Source organism: Paramacrobiotus metropolitanus, unplaced genomic scaffold (genome assembly GCF_019649055.1).
Source record: "Paramacrobiotus metropolitanus isolate TYO unplaced genomic scaffold, Prichtersi_v1.0 Parri_scaffold0000088, whole genome shotgun sequence".
In the NCBI taxonomy this organism is placed as follows: Eukaryota; Metazoa; Tardigrada; class Eutardigrada; order Parachela; family Macrobiotidae; genus Paramacrobiotus; species Paramacrobiotus metropolitanus.
Window position 1 is genome coordinate 368,949 of NW_026570308.1, and position 15,095 is coordinate 384,043.

The window sequence follows — 15,095 nt, forward strand, 5'->3', positions numbered from 1 at the left end:
AGCCTCAACGGAGCTCGGCATCCCCCCAGAGGCATGTGAGACGAGGGCTCACTAGCGTTCACGCCTATGGCGCTAGGCGCTACGCCGATGGATTACGGTCTGTGTTGTGTCTCGCTCTGATTGGCTTGTGTTTTGTTAGTGGGCGCGGCTTAGCACGTGCTGCACAGTGTTACACACTGTTGAATTGGCTCTACGATTTGCGATCGAGCTGTGCCGATCAGTTGTTGATTTTCTGTGCTCCAGACTTTCAATAATATTAAAAGTCAGCTATACGCGGTGCGACGTTTTGTGTTTCCGCATAGTTCGCTACACTTCCGCGTAGCTCACTCCACAGGATAGATCCCGTTTCTGTCTCTGTCTCTGGATCCATTCTGGATCTAGCTTTAGACACATAACTGCGAAGCCGGCGTATAACCTTAATACCGGTTTTCGTCGTAAATCTCCGGTTGTACTACGCCTCTAAGAATTCCGCTTTCCAGACTAGAAAAAATTATGTTAATTGTTACCACAGTCAATAAGCAGGTTGCGGTATCAACGAAGGGGTACGATTGGCGATAGAATTAACGATGGGGTACAATTAACGAGCGTTTAAACGGCAGTACCCGTCGTTATTAACGAAACGAAGGGGACATTCAGCTATATGAGATTTCGCTACTGTAAAAAGTTCTACGGGAATCTTTTATAATAAAGGAGATAATAAGAGGAGATGTGGTCATCGTGTCTGCGCATCCATCCCGAACGACACACTTGATTAATCTCTAAGCTCTATGTATTATTCGATAGCCTTAATTTGATAGGTTTTTACAAAATCAGTTAGATCTGAGGAAACGAATACGTTTTAAATAAAACTCTGGGAAACCTTACTATATAAAGTCTACGGAACAGTGTAACAGCCAATCAGGAAAATCGGAAATAACTGCGAAACCATTTGACGGTTAAATAACTGTCTTCATGGCGGTATGCTTAATTTTAACGTTTCAGCCCGTCCATGAGGTAGGACAACATTTACTGCTGAACTAGAAGTACTGTGTTGGCTCATTTGGCTGCTGCATGAAAAAGCGGCTGTCCTGCCGAGCGTGACGAAGTGCTACTTCTCCCACTTCGAATTCTTATCGTTTGTTAAAATTCGTTGGCTTATTTTCGTTTTAGTAACAGTTAAAGATTAGACAGCTTGGTGGAGTATTCTGGATTATTAACCGAAGGCGGAGCCGCAGGCGAAGCCGAGCTGCGGCGCAAGCAGAGTTCGCGGAGCAGCCAGCGAGACATCCCGTTTCTAACGAATAAGACAGTTTCCAGTGTTCGACGGGGTTATAAAAATAACCAAAAGCAAGAATATCACTTCTCTAAGTAGTTGCACAAAAGAATAAGGAAGAATACAGGAAAGAATACGCAAAAATACCAATGAAATACGCAGGAATACCTTGCTCGCTGTAAAGAAACGCTAAGGGAAATTGGCCCGGCACATTGTTTCAAAAATGGGATACATACAATAAAACTTTCGCTTTCGTGCAAACGAGGAACGGTCTATGGAGATTCTAAGGAGCCGGGCGCAGACATCAGGAATAGTGCCGATATATCTCAGATGGCCACGCATAGGGCCCGCGCTCAAGCTCGGACTTGGACTCGAACTTGGACTACTAAAACTTGGACTTGGACCGAAATTGGACTTCATAACTTGGACTTGGACTTCCTAACTTGGACTTCTAAACTGGACTTCCTAACTTGGACATAGCCTGAGAAACCTGAATAACCTAAGAAAACTAAGAAACCTAAGAAACCTAAGTAATCTAAGAAACCGAATAACCCTGAGGTACCTAAGAAACCTAAGAACTCTGAGATACTTAAGAAACCTAAGAAAAGTCCAATTTGAGGAGTCCAAGTCCAAGTTGTAAAAGTCGAAGTTGAAGGGTGCAAGTCCAAGGTTAGAAGTCCAAGTGTGGTCCGAGTCCAAGTTTTAGTAGTCCAAGTCCGAGTTCAAGTCCGAACTTGAGCACGGGCCCACGCATAGTGCTAGAAGCTGTTAATGGTGGAGGTCAATTACATTTCGGTCATTGTTGATCCATCATCGCTCTGGCTGACGTTGTTGCGACTAGGCTCCATCCATTCGGACGCCATCGTTTCCCCCGGCGTACGGAGCGTCTATTTATATTCTGTCGGGAACAATAAAGAGATTATTGTGAAACGGCACGGTAAAGTGTAAAGCCATTAAATCGCAGTAATCGCAGTTATCAGTATTCAAACATCAGTTTTAAAGCAGCTCCCAAATAATTAGTTACGCCAGTATTGTAGAAACGCCTACGAGATGAAGATATGGTTATTTACCAACTCTTTTTTTACAATCTCATGTTTTACAATAATGTATTATAATGTTCTGTGCTTTTCAAGCATTTGCCTGATTGTCCAGAAATCTGTTCAGGCAAGTACTCACTACTCACCCATTCAAACCAGCGCAGTAAAGAATCAAAATCGGCCCGAGAGTCGGGATCGATGCGGGTGCTCCGCCATTCCGGAAAACACACGTTGCCCAATTGCAACGCAAGGTGCAGGGAGAACGAGAGTACAACCAGGGCTTCCGCTATGATCTCCTGGTAAGCTCAGGCCCCGTTGCGGTCGAGAAAATATCCACTTGCATTTCGCACCGTATCCATTCTATGAGCTAACTAATCGTAAAGAGTGTAATAATCATCATTATTCGCAACAGTTTATGGGCCGAACCCCTAAAACGGTCCTGGTAATAATTGTCCTTCTACAGTCGGGAGGGAGAAATTCCGCCAAAGATAGGATGCAATAATTTGCAGTGGTCCTTAAAACGAATATTTTAGGATCTAATCTTTGATCTAATCTACCATAGTATTGTATATAATTTTTCGTAATGAAACACTGTTGTTGCAATTAATAGAATCATACGAGCATTCTTTCTGCATCTTAAAGGGCGGGCTAGATCAAAACGGGATCTGTTGATTTTACGTATTTTTCCAGTTGTCGGGCGTTTTTTCGCGTAGGTAATTTATGAATACTGCCGACATTAAATTATTATTCGCTTGTGAAGCTGAACAGTGCAAAAGTTGTCATACGGTATACAAAGTTCACTACCTACTTGTTAATTATTGTTTATTAATTATTAATTTTTAGTTCATGTTGGGTATGGCTGAAGGAAAGACGGCTCAGGGGTTGGCATCAGTTGCCTGTTAGTATTGTCTGATGACTGATACTAAAAAAATATTTTAGCAATATATTGGAAAAATAGCCAGAACTTGATGTGACCTCTAAATCTCTTGCGTCTTATAACGATAAGTGATAGTGATAGTAGTATTATGTAGCTCGTGCATTTTAGTTGACAGCCGCTCGTTGACCACGCGACCAAAGGTCATAAGTAAGCCCTCAAATTGTATGTCTTATGAACAGATAATCAAACGAATAAGTAAACGAATAGTTTCGTGCGACCGCATATCATTACTTTTCAAAGGTTAGGAACTCATCCCCACTTTTTGACCGCAAAGACCACGAAGCCGGCAATTGGCGCCACCCCGGCGATACACCCAATTACAATTCCCACAATGGCTCCCGTCGACAGCCCACCCGAATCACTCGTTTCGACCACCTCGATGGGACTTTTAAATTCGCAAGGTACTCCGGGTTCCCCATTGACATCGGTGGCGTACAGTATCACCGTTTCACAGCACGAAGCACCGGCGACCTGCTTGCGCATTACCAGTTTCCCGTTGACCCGCACCCAACGACTGGTGACAACCGCTCCGCTGGTGTTTTGACCAGTCCCCGCGGAAGCTCACCGGATGGACGGCATATTGGAAATCGTCCATGTCATCGTTCATCTCCACTTGGGCGTTGTATGTGGCGTTGAAACAGGTTGTGATGTTGCTGCAGCGGCTGTGCGTTGACTGGCGAACGGTACATCGCGGCGGGCGTGCAATGCCATCGAGAACGTTAATTTCCCTGATGATGAAGTTATCGGCACTCTGTTGCGGGTTGTCGCTGAGCAGCGCAAGGAGTAAATACTGCACACTTACCCCCGTACCAAGGCGTTCATTGGAAGTGATTTTGAATTCGTGAGTGTTAATACCGGTTTGGTTCATGGCTGATAACAGCTCGTCAAAAGTTTTCCTGACTTCCAGCTTTGGAGATAAATTACCGGTGGTGTAGGTCAGTTTGGCGCCTGTGCCGGATGTACTGTAGACGATATCGACTGCTCGATTCGTGATCAAGTCCATGGCGTGTTGGTGTGATCAGCGTTTGGCTGTAGCGTCTGTAAGGCCGACCTTCAGAATCCCCGCTTACCGCAATGCGAAACGGTTGCGCAGGAACTACTATGTCCGCCACAAAAAATTGTTTGCTGATTGGTTGGGCCATGATGTTTACCAGAACGTCACTAGTTGAGGTGATTATCTGCACTTGAGGATAAACGGCTTCGCAGCCGATGCATGCCAATCGACTGATAAGAATGCTGACGGTTTGGTTGACAACCGGGTTTCCTTCGATTCGCACGTAGCCGCGGTGCGACCAGGGTCGGGATGTGGTCCCCGTGGAGTCCTCCAACCGGTACAGGCCAACAGTGTGGAAAGCGTCCGACTGGATGAGTGCTTGCAATGACCATCCCGGAGTTGTAGATCGTGCTTTGAATTTCCAAGTTCCATTGAAGTTAGTGAGGTAATCCGGTGCTTCGACCCACTGTCCGCGGCGGTAAGACTGAAAGCTGCCGTTAGATGAAAGATCCACAGAAATATCCTGGTTTCCAATTAGTATACCGACCGGTACGTCCCGTCGCGAACGCACGGTAATTTCGATTTCTTGTTCAGTTTCTTTTGAACCGTCTATGCAAGCAGCCACGACTAGATTATCTTTGTAAGCATGATGCAAAAAGCCCATATTGTGATAGAGATCATTCTCGTTGTTACTGACAAAGACCGCGCTTCCTCCAGTCTTCTGTGCGAAATCCGAGTAGACGGACTGATAATCGCTGCCTGGATTACCGATAATACTCAGCCGGTTCTGGCGGGCCTGTAATAACGGCAGATGTAATCGTGGATCAGAGCTGAAGGGGCGGTCGGTGAAGAGAATTACTGCAGTACCAACTGCTCCATCGGCCTCTCGGAGTGCTCATCTAGCGAGGCTAAAAGATCGCCGTCATAGGCGGCCAGACACGATGTTATGTTCTGCCTGCATCCCGTAACAAGACCATTTACATACTGTAGAATTGTCTCTGGATAGTTTGATAAACTCAGACCAAGACGATCGTGCGATCCAATTCTGATGGTGAAGTCCGCGGGGATATGTTTAGAAACCCACGAATTCGGAGGCCGGTCAAGCCGGCTGACATAGTCCACTGTCCAGCGGGCCAAAGCGTTCAGGCGATCCAGAAACCCATCCGGGTGGTTGGGTCCGTTGTCCAGTATGATCAGAATATCCCGACCGCGGTTGCTGTCGGTAAGTAGCAGTTTTCGGTGCCGCGTTGAATCGAGATCTCGAAACATACGGTTCCATCAATCGACGGAAGCCTGTACCGCGCCAGCGGTCAAGGTGCCGTTGCCAGTACGATACGGATCCTGTGCCATATGCAGCGCCTGGCCAATCAGCTGGCGAGTTTCATACTGATACCCTTGATCTGTTCGGACCACGGCCATTTCCATGAACTCGGCAGATAGACGATCGGCGATGTCCAGGGAGCCGTCACCGGCGTAACGGTGCCAAAAACGGTTATCCTACCGGCTGCTTTGCCGACTGGCAATAAACTCGCTAGCGTCGCAGATCTCCTGGACAGCCAGCAAGTGGGATAGCGGAACACCGGCGTCATATTGGTAGTTACGGAAAATGGCGTCGGAATACTCCCGATCTTCCGGCTGGAAGGGGCCGTGATAGACCGGTCTATGGGACCAGTCCTCCTGGAGTGCGGCATCGGTGATGCGCATGAGCGCAGCGTACGTCACATCACGATGGGACGCGTACTGCGTGTAGGCCAGAGAGAACAGACTGGAAAAGACGAGCGCCCAGTACACACCTAAAGGGTTATGAAGTCGGCTGATAGATTAACGACGATCGGTTTTCTTATAGCAAATATTTATTTTGTTGTAACTATGATCATTCATACCGTCTAAACGCATGTTCCAGTTTTTCAGCTAGCAGTGCACGAAATGGTCAAGTTTATCAGGGAATCCACAAACTGTAATCTATCTTTACTACTTGTATGTATGTTGCAGGATGGCACTGTTCAAGAGTCTTATTCGACATACGACCAGCTGGTCGGTGTATTGTGATTTGGGATAGCAGTTTGACAATTCACCGGCGATAAGTGGCAATCAAGTTGCATGGATGCTGATAACGCCAAACTTCAAGCTACTGCATCTGTATCTAGTGAGTATGTGCAACCAATTGTACCAAACAAAAGTAGTCTGGTTTTAGACAATATTATCGACGATTTCTTATCTACAATGGTTTTGCTATACAATCATGGTTCTCCAAACAGTTTTTGTTTTGTAAAGATCCCAATCCTTGTTATGCTTGGTACGAAACATCAATGTAGTCACAAATTGTACGTAAATTTTTAAATCTCATGCTCTGCCCTGCTCTGTTTGTTTCAAAGTATCGCTCTGCCTTATTGAATTTAACTTCGAAATAAGGAGCTTGGCAAGATGGTGTTATTGGCTGCAAGTCACAATCCCGAATTCGTACTACCTACAATGTACTGTTTTGTGAGGTGCTGCTGTTAATTGATCGTCACGAGCACAAAATTTGGCTGACGCCACGAAGAACGTCATGTAACACCTTTCCAATTCCGCAATCCCAATACCATTTCTCAGTGGTATTGGCGCTAGCGCTCGTGCAATAACATGGTTCGCAGCCACCGCTAGTACGTACAGTAATTGAACACGTTTTACACAGTAAATTCAGATGCATACCGTAGTTACAATCGATTCAGTGGGCGATTCACGAACAACAGCACGCAATGGCTGTAAACTATTGTCACAGAGACAAATGATAAAACGGAAAATGAAGGCAAATCTGACTGCTAAATCGTGATCACTGACAAATACCACCCTAATCTAAATGAATCGGCACGGAAACCACTGAAAAACACTCGAAAAGTCCCAGATCCCGACTTTCTAAACAAAGGAAACCTTTATTCAAAAAGCGAGAAACAAGACTGAAAAATCGCATAGCCCGGCGAAGCCGCATAGCCCACAAATACAGCGCTAACGAACAGGAATGAACAGAAATGAACTACCGCTGGAAAGAACCAATCATCGCTAAACAACGCTAAAGGCGCATCCCATGTTACACGTCCCCCCGGAACGAAAAGGCTGGACCCCAGCCGCACAAAGAAAGGTAATAGAATAAGAAAACTATAATGATACGTAATCATGTTGCGAAAATTTCGAAAAATAACTAGACATCGCGCCCTTAAAATACAATCGTCAGTGAGAGACAATGACACCTATTTCGGATCCTCCGCGCCAAGGTCCTCTTTCTCTGCATCTTCCGGTGTTCCCGACATCTCCGCGTCGCCACTGTTATGAGCTTGTTCATCCTGCGCGTCGACCAACATTTCTTCTGACACAGAATCGCCTCGCTGCTCTTCGGTTTTCGTCGGTGCTCCGCGGCTTGAAGCCGGATGTCGCTCAGCGGAAGGTTACGCAAGACTAACGGAATGTAATTCTCGTAGTCAACATTCACATACACGGGGCCACTTTCTTCCGATGTAGTCGGATTGGGGACAGCGTAGAAGAATCCGAATCCGTCCCAAGGCTCATAATAAACAGGTGCCGGCTTCACCCCGATGTTACTTGGAATGGGGAAGTGTTGTTGTGCGGCAATCTCCAGTGCGGTGTGGCTGCCGGCAGGGACTGGCAGTTGCAAGATCATGCGTGCCAATAGCGGTGCAAACCGTGCGACGATCTTGATACGGCGGGCCAGGGCGAGATACTTCTCGGCATTGCCGGAGGCAAACGCATGATGAATGCGAACCCACTCGCGGAGGGTGGAGTCGGCCGGAAGCGAGCGGCTGCCACTGTAGTGAAATGGATACCCGTTGTACTGATGTTCCAACAGGGTAGGTGGGCCAATGTACCACCGCACCACGCGTGGATCTCCGGGTACGACGGAAATCGGTACATGTCCTCGTATTCTTCATCGGTGAGCGACAAATCATTAAGAAAATCCCAGTAATCATCCATTCGCATGTCGCGCAGAAGCCACGGCATGGGTGGACCGCGTCCATCTGGTGGCTGTGCTGACGAGTTGGCGGCGGCCGTTGTATTTGCGCTTCCGGACTTAGATGACACTGTGGTGACGGCCGACAACACCGCACTCCCGGGCTCAGGCTGTTGCGCCGGTACGACATTGGCCGCGTTGTACACTGCTGCCAACTGCTGAGACGGGGTAGGCAGAAGACTCATTGCTACCGGCCGCGGAAGTAAGCCTCCTTTCCAGGCTGGAGTTACAGTCAGGACGGCACTACAAATGGCGGAGGCATGTAGACCGGCGGCGGCGGCGGAGGTTTTGCTTCTCACGCTGCTTCTGCATCATGATTGCCAGTCCGCGCATGTATATGTTGGGCATGCTGCCGAGTCCCACCTCCATCAACGCGTCCACTTGCGGCAGGGAAGCAACCCCGAGCGCGTTGTGCCGTGCTGTAGAATAAAACAGCATTATAAGCGTCCAGCGCAATTACTGCGAGAGCACGCATAGAGCGAGACGCTTATCTTTCCGGACAATATCTCAAAACATTAGGTGCCAAGCGCCAAAATGGCGAGCTATACCGCGTAAGCGCAGCACACGTACGAATGTTCACTAAACTTTAAAACTTTTTCGCATTTTCTGCGCACCGGAGTCTAGTAGTCCCAGGCTAAAAAGTAAGGCGCTGCTGCGTGATTCACTTGCGTCGAACGCTGGCTGCATTTCGCAATATGCGCAGTTCTCGTGTTACTCACGCGGCAACCCGATTGCTTCCTTACAGTTAGTCATTACATTACTTATTATCAACTGAACACGAAAAACAAATTATGCGTCGGTTGTTTATCGCAGACTGCGCACCAAACGTGAAAACGCAGCAACAACTACTCTAAATTATACTTCCCACGTACCTCCTCGCGCAGAAACAGCGATTCGAAGCGCTCTTGCGGGCGGAGATTACGTGCTTCTTCGCGGATGGTAGGAAAAACTGCTGCACAATCATCTACAAATGCTTGCAGTGCTTTATCAGCGTACACGTAGTTCTCAGCCAAACGCTGAAACCCTGCTGGAATGTTGGAAGCGGCGGCGATAATCGCATAACGCGTGTTTTCGTCAGAGACGGACTCCAGCGCACGGAAATAAACCTGGTCAAATTGCGTGTGCGTGCAGCTATCCGTCACCAGTTGACCCGAAAACTGGAATCGAGCGTGGATCGCTGCCCTGCACGCAGCACACGGAAAAACTGTCTTATCAGTACTCCTCTGAATGTACGGTTGAATGCGCTTAACATTCACTGTATCCGGCTTAGCACGCCGCCGGGTTTTAAACATTGGCTTTAGTAAATATACGTTATCACTACATTTGATTACAACTTCATACGGAAATTTGTACTTTGGTGTTAACTTAGTATTGACTCCGACTTTACGTGAATAGTTTCGAACTTTCACTAACTGTCCCGGTTCAAATGACACTGCTTTTCGGTGTTCGTCAATACGCGAGGCATCGCGGCTTTGCTGTAATTCTATTCTAGATTTCGCAAGATCGTACGATCGTGACATCCGGTCAGCTAGCTGCTGTACATAATCGGGATAGCCCCCGTACCGTGATGGTTCACATGTCTTAAAAATAGTATCAAACGGGAAGTTCGCTTCTCGACCGAAAAGCAAGTAAAACGGTGTGAATCGAGTGGTTGTTTGTTCCACCGCATTATGCGCAAAAACCACCGACGTCACGTACAAATCCCAGTCCTTTTGATTGTCACTAGTGAACATCGAAATCGCTTGCGAGATAGGACCCATCTGCCGTTCGCATAGTGCGTTTCCTTGCGGATGATACGCCGTTGTGGCGACGTGCTTTAGCCCTATGAGCTCGGTGACTTTTTCGATCAGATCGTTTCGAAAATGTGTACCGCGGTCAGTCAGTAACTTGAAAGGGGTACCGTACTTGAAAATAACGTGCTCTACAAAAAATTCAGCTACGACTGCTGCGGTGTCATTCGGAATCGGTTGAGCAATGACAAAACGACTGAGATGGTCGATCGCCACAACAACATAACGGTTTTTACGGCATGTTGCCGGAAATGGACCAAGGATGTCCATCGCTACCGTATGAAAAGGCGCAGGTATCGGCATATGCTGCATTTCGCCTTGTGCCTTTAGTTTTGACAGTTTGCGGGCCTGACATTCGTCACAACTTTCTACGTATTCTTTACGTACTTATGCATACCCGGCCACCAGAATCGTGGAACTATAAGGTCCCACGTTTTCTGAAATCCCATATGCGCCGTAATGGGTAAGTCATGACATGCTTTCAGAATTTCTGCTCTAAGCTGACCAGGTACCACAAAACAGCAGTGCTTGCTGGTTAAGTACCGCTTATAGCGATAAAGTACGCCATGTTTAATACAGTAATCTGCCTTGTACCAGCGGTTATTCTCAGACTGACCGTTCGCCATGTCCTCAATAATCGTCCGAAGACGTACATCCTTTGCCTGTTCTGCCCGGAGATACTCGTAGTCTTGTAAGTCCACATCAGCATCGCCTATGCATGTGCTAGCAGCAACTGCAGTAAGATGTACACTTTGGCAGTTAACTAAGCCCATACTGTGAGATACGGGAGGAAGATCAATTTCTTCCTCAGGTGCTGCTGCATCGACCGGAAAACGACTTAAACAGTCGACGTTGCCGTGTAAACACGCTTTCCTGTATTCTACAGTCATGTCAAGCGCACTTAACCACAAAGCCCATCGTACGCATCGCGGATTAGTTCCCGCGTTTTTAACAACGATACCAGAGCTTGATGGTCGGTTCTCACCGTGAAACTGGTGAACTCAATGTAATGCCTAAACTTAGTGACAGCGAAGACTACCGCTAAACACTCCTTCTCTGTAATCGGGTAGTTACGTTCATGATTTGATAACGTACGACTAGCGCATGCTACAATGTGCCCGTCTTGCGACAATATGGCACCTACCCCGTGCCCACAAGCATCACATTCGATGACAGTTGGTCGACTTGGGTCGAAGCGTGCTAGCACCGGTGCAGTGGTCAGAGCATTTTTCAACGTAGCAAAACTTTTATCATGTACTGCATTCCATCCCGTCTTGACATCGATATCTTTTCGCGTTAACGCGTACAATGGATCCGCAATATGCGAGAACCCTTTTATAAACTTCCTGTAATAGCTAGCCAAACCTAGAAATGACTTAATATCGGTTGCGGACTTGGGAACCGGAAAACGCTCAATTGCGGCAATCTTTTCTGGGTCCGTACGTATGCCGTGACAATCGATAATGTGCCCTAAAAACTTAGTTTCGTTGTATGCAAACGAACATTTAGCGGGCTGAATGGTTAACCCGGCACTGCTGATCGCTTGGAGAACGGTTTCTAACCGATCAGCGTGCTCCTCAAAGCTGTTAGCAAATATAATAATATCATCTATGTACACAAGACACATGGTCCATTTCAGTGCACCTAGTATAGTGTCCATTGTAAGCTGAATGTTGCTGGTGCATTGCACAACCCGAACGGCATACGAAGAAATTCGTACAAGCCGTCTTGGGTTGTGAACGCAGTTTTCGGTTGATCTTCGGGAGCGACCGGTATTTGCCAGAAACCCGAATAGCAGTCGATGCTGCTGTACCAACTACTATTGCCGACAGCTTCCAGCAAATCCTCCGGTAGCGGCAATGGGTACACGTTTTACGTGTCAGCGAATTTAGCTGCTTAAAATCGATACAGAACCGTACGCCTCTACCTCCTGGCTTTTGAACAATTACAACCGGTGAACTCCAAGGCGAGCGCGACTTTTGTATTATACCTTTTTCTAACATTTTGTCGACCTCGTCTTGTATAAGTTTTCTGCCGTGCCACGATGTCCGCCGCGGAGCGGATTTAAACGGCTTAGAGTCGCCGGTGTCGATTGTATGCGCATTGAAGTCCGTCTGACCGTACGGTTTACGTTTCGTCGGAAACAGTCCGCGCTGTGAGCGGAGTATTCGCATTATGCGCTCTCGCTGTTCAGCGTTTAAAGAAGAATTAATATTTACGGTTTTCAATGCTTCTTCAAATTCCAAATTTTCTTCATCTGTAAATGTGCCAACGTCACCCGTACAACACGTCAGATCGAGGTCTTCTTCGTACGACTCGATAGTCCCTACGAGCGTACCTTTACGTATTATACGAGGATTGTCATTAGGGTTTACCACAAATAAGTCCAGACGGTTTTCGAATACGTTGACAACGGAATTCGGTATGGCTACCGTTAAGTGATTGGACAGTACCTCATTCTGAAAAAATACGCACCGCTGCTGCTTAACCTTTACTCTAGGTTTTGCGTGGAAAAATACAGCGCTACGCGGCGGGATAGTCACCGAATGCGTCGCATAAGTACGGACGGGTTTAGAATGCACTACGGGCTCTACCTTATTGGTGCTCGAGCCTAGCGGAAGTTCACCCGCTATGTCGTTATCCCAGCCCGACGCCTTGTCGACAGTTTCTGCGCTAAACACGACATGTTTTTGCTGAACGTCTACTTTAGGGAAAGACTGTTGCTGACGTTTAAAAGAACTCATAGTAACAGTAGCTTTCAGACTGTTTATCAGTGAAAACGCCTCGATAGCATTGCGCGTAATTGCGGCTTCAGCCGAATTCAGACAACCATTCCAGTGAATGACGGCATACTTAATGTTCTCGTGGGGCGGGATAACCATAATCTTATATCCCTGTAAGTATGGGCAAGCATACACTTCAGTTAAAAACTGGGAAATCGCAACGGACGAAAGACTGCACCTGTCGTCCCATTGAATGTCCACCCACTGAATCGTCTGTTCTACACAATCATTCGGCAGTATGTTAGCTTTTAACAGGTCTACACATTTAGGTTTCCGTATAAAAAAATCCATTCCCAATAAAAACTGCTGCTGAATGTCCGCGACAAATACGGCGTGCGCATACGTTGCGTTCAAAAAGTTAACATTTACTATAGTGTACAATGTTAGTGGTTGCACCTTACCCGTAATGCCGCGCATATACAGCGGACTGCCGCTTCGTATAAGATCCTTATATACGATTCCTTGTTGATCACAAAACGCTTTGGAAATTAGCGAGAAATCTGAACCAGTATCTATTAGCGCGGGAACATCGTACCCGTTAACTGTAACGTTAAACCGGAAATGCTGTGCTATGATAGGAATATCAGTCTCAAGCCGTTCAACAGCACTCACTGTCGCCGGAAGTTCCGTGCTAGCAGCAGCGTTAGCTGACCCACGGTAATCCGAAAATTTTCGGTAACCTGTACCTCCCGGCACTGCATTATAACTAGCATCCTTCTCACTAAGAGGTAATTCTAGCGTACCGACAGCTACACCTCCCACTACTGTCGGCTCCCGTTTTTTGGCGGTCCCGCACTCGGTGGGCGGCTGCCCGCATTATCTGCGCTATCGCGTAATGACTCGCGGCGTTGTCGACGCTGCACCTGGTACTCGCGCACAGACGGCGGAAGTTTGGCCGGGTCGACCTGATACCACTTACAGCTGGGGCTTACATGGCCTTTTTCTCCACACGTCCAGCAAGTTATGTTGCTGGGGTGGGCGGTCGACTTGTCCCTTGATTAGTCCCTGAATCAGTTGGCCTGCTATTCTGCTGCTCGGTTTCTGAGAATGAGATTAAATCACCCGTCGACCGTTCTGAGAACGAACTGCGCCTATGGCGATTCCTATTGAAATGATCACTGACATGCAACTGTGACTGAATTCCCACTGCAGCATCGCTGGTTTTCTGCGCGAGAATGCGGCTACAGTTACGTGCTTGCAGGAGGAAGTTTGCAGGTGTCAATGGCATATTAGTCGCAACCAAAGTATACAATTCAGGTAGCGTACGCAGACCATTAACCAAGTAATTAACCTGCATTACCGGAGTAAACACGCATCCGCAGTCCGCGATTAAATCCATAACCGCCTGATAGTAATCATCGATACTCTCTTTTGCGGTTTATAATACCGAGAAGCTAGATCTTGAGAAGCGACTAACTCACGATCGTGCTCATAAAACTTTTCCATTAGCTTAATTTTCCACTCTGAGAACGAAAGGCGTCCTACGTACTGTTTACGCACGTTGTCATAAAAATCTCCAGCCCTCCCTTTTAGAGCTTGCACCAAACCAGCAACCATAAAATCATCAGACCATCCGTTAATAAACGCAATCTCTTCATACCGAGCTATGAAGTTTTCTACTCGTTCTGTTTTATCCCCTTTAAACTCTGGGATTTTAACAATCTTCTGTGAAGGTGCCTGCATGAACATGTAAGGATTATATGCGGCAGTGCCGGAAGTCGCATTGAGCTGCGCTGAAGTGGTAGTGTTGAGGCCAGAGTGCGAGACGCGGTGTGATGGCGAGTTTAACTCGGGCTTTTCACTTCGTACACCGGAACTGTTATTACGTCTGCTGATACCCGCGTGATCATCGTCTACTGACGCGGTCTCGTCATCGCGTGAGCTAAAAAACCTGTCTGATCTGCCGGGAGAATTTAATTGCCAGCTAACCTTTCTGGCATCTCCACGGTTGCTCTCAGAATACATGTCACACTCCATGTTGTCTTCGTGCGCGAATCGCGAGCGGGTTGGTTCGCTCCTAAATGCGGAGAAACGAACATCCTGGGAAACAAAATCAGCCGAATTAGTGGTCCCGAACGGGCGGTTATCCACTCCACCAAAAACATTTGGATGCTGTCTGAACATGCGCGCTTTCGCACGATCCTGCGTTTGAGAAACGTTGCTGTGAATGTTAGGTCGTTCTCTGTATGGTAGGTCGAACGGCTGCGCGCCGAATTGTGACGTCACACGCTCAGGGCTGTGGATCATGGACTCCGGCCGCCTTTGTGACGTCATGACATCATGCTGCTCCGCTCTACTG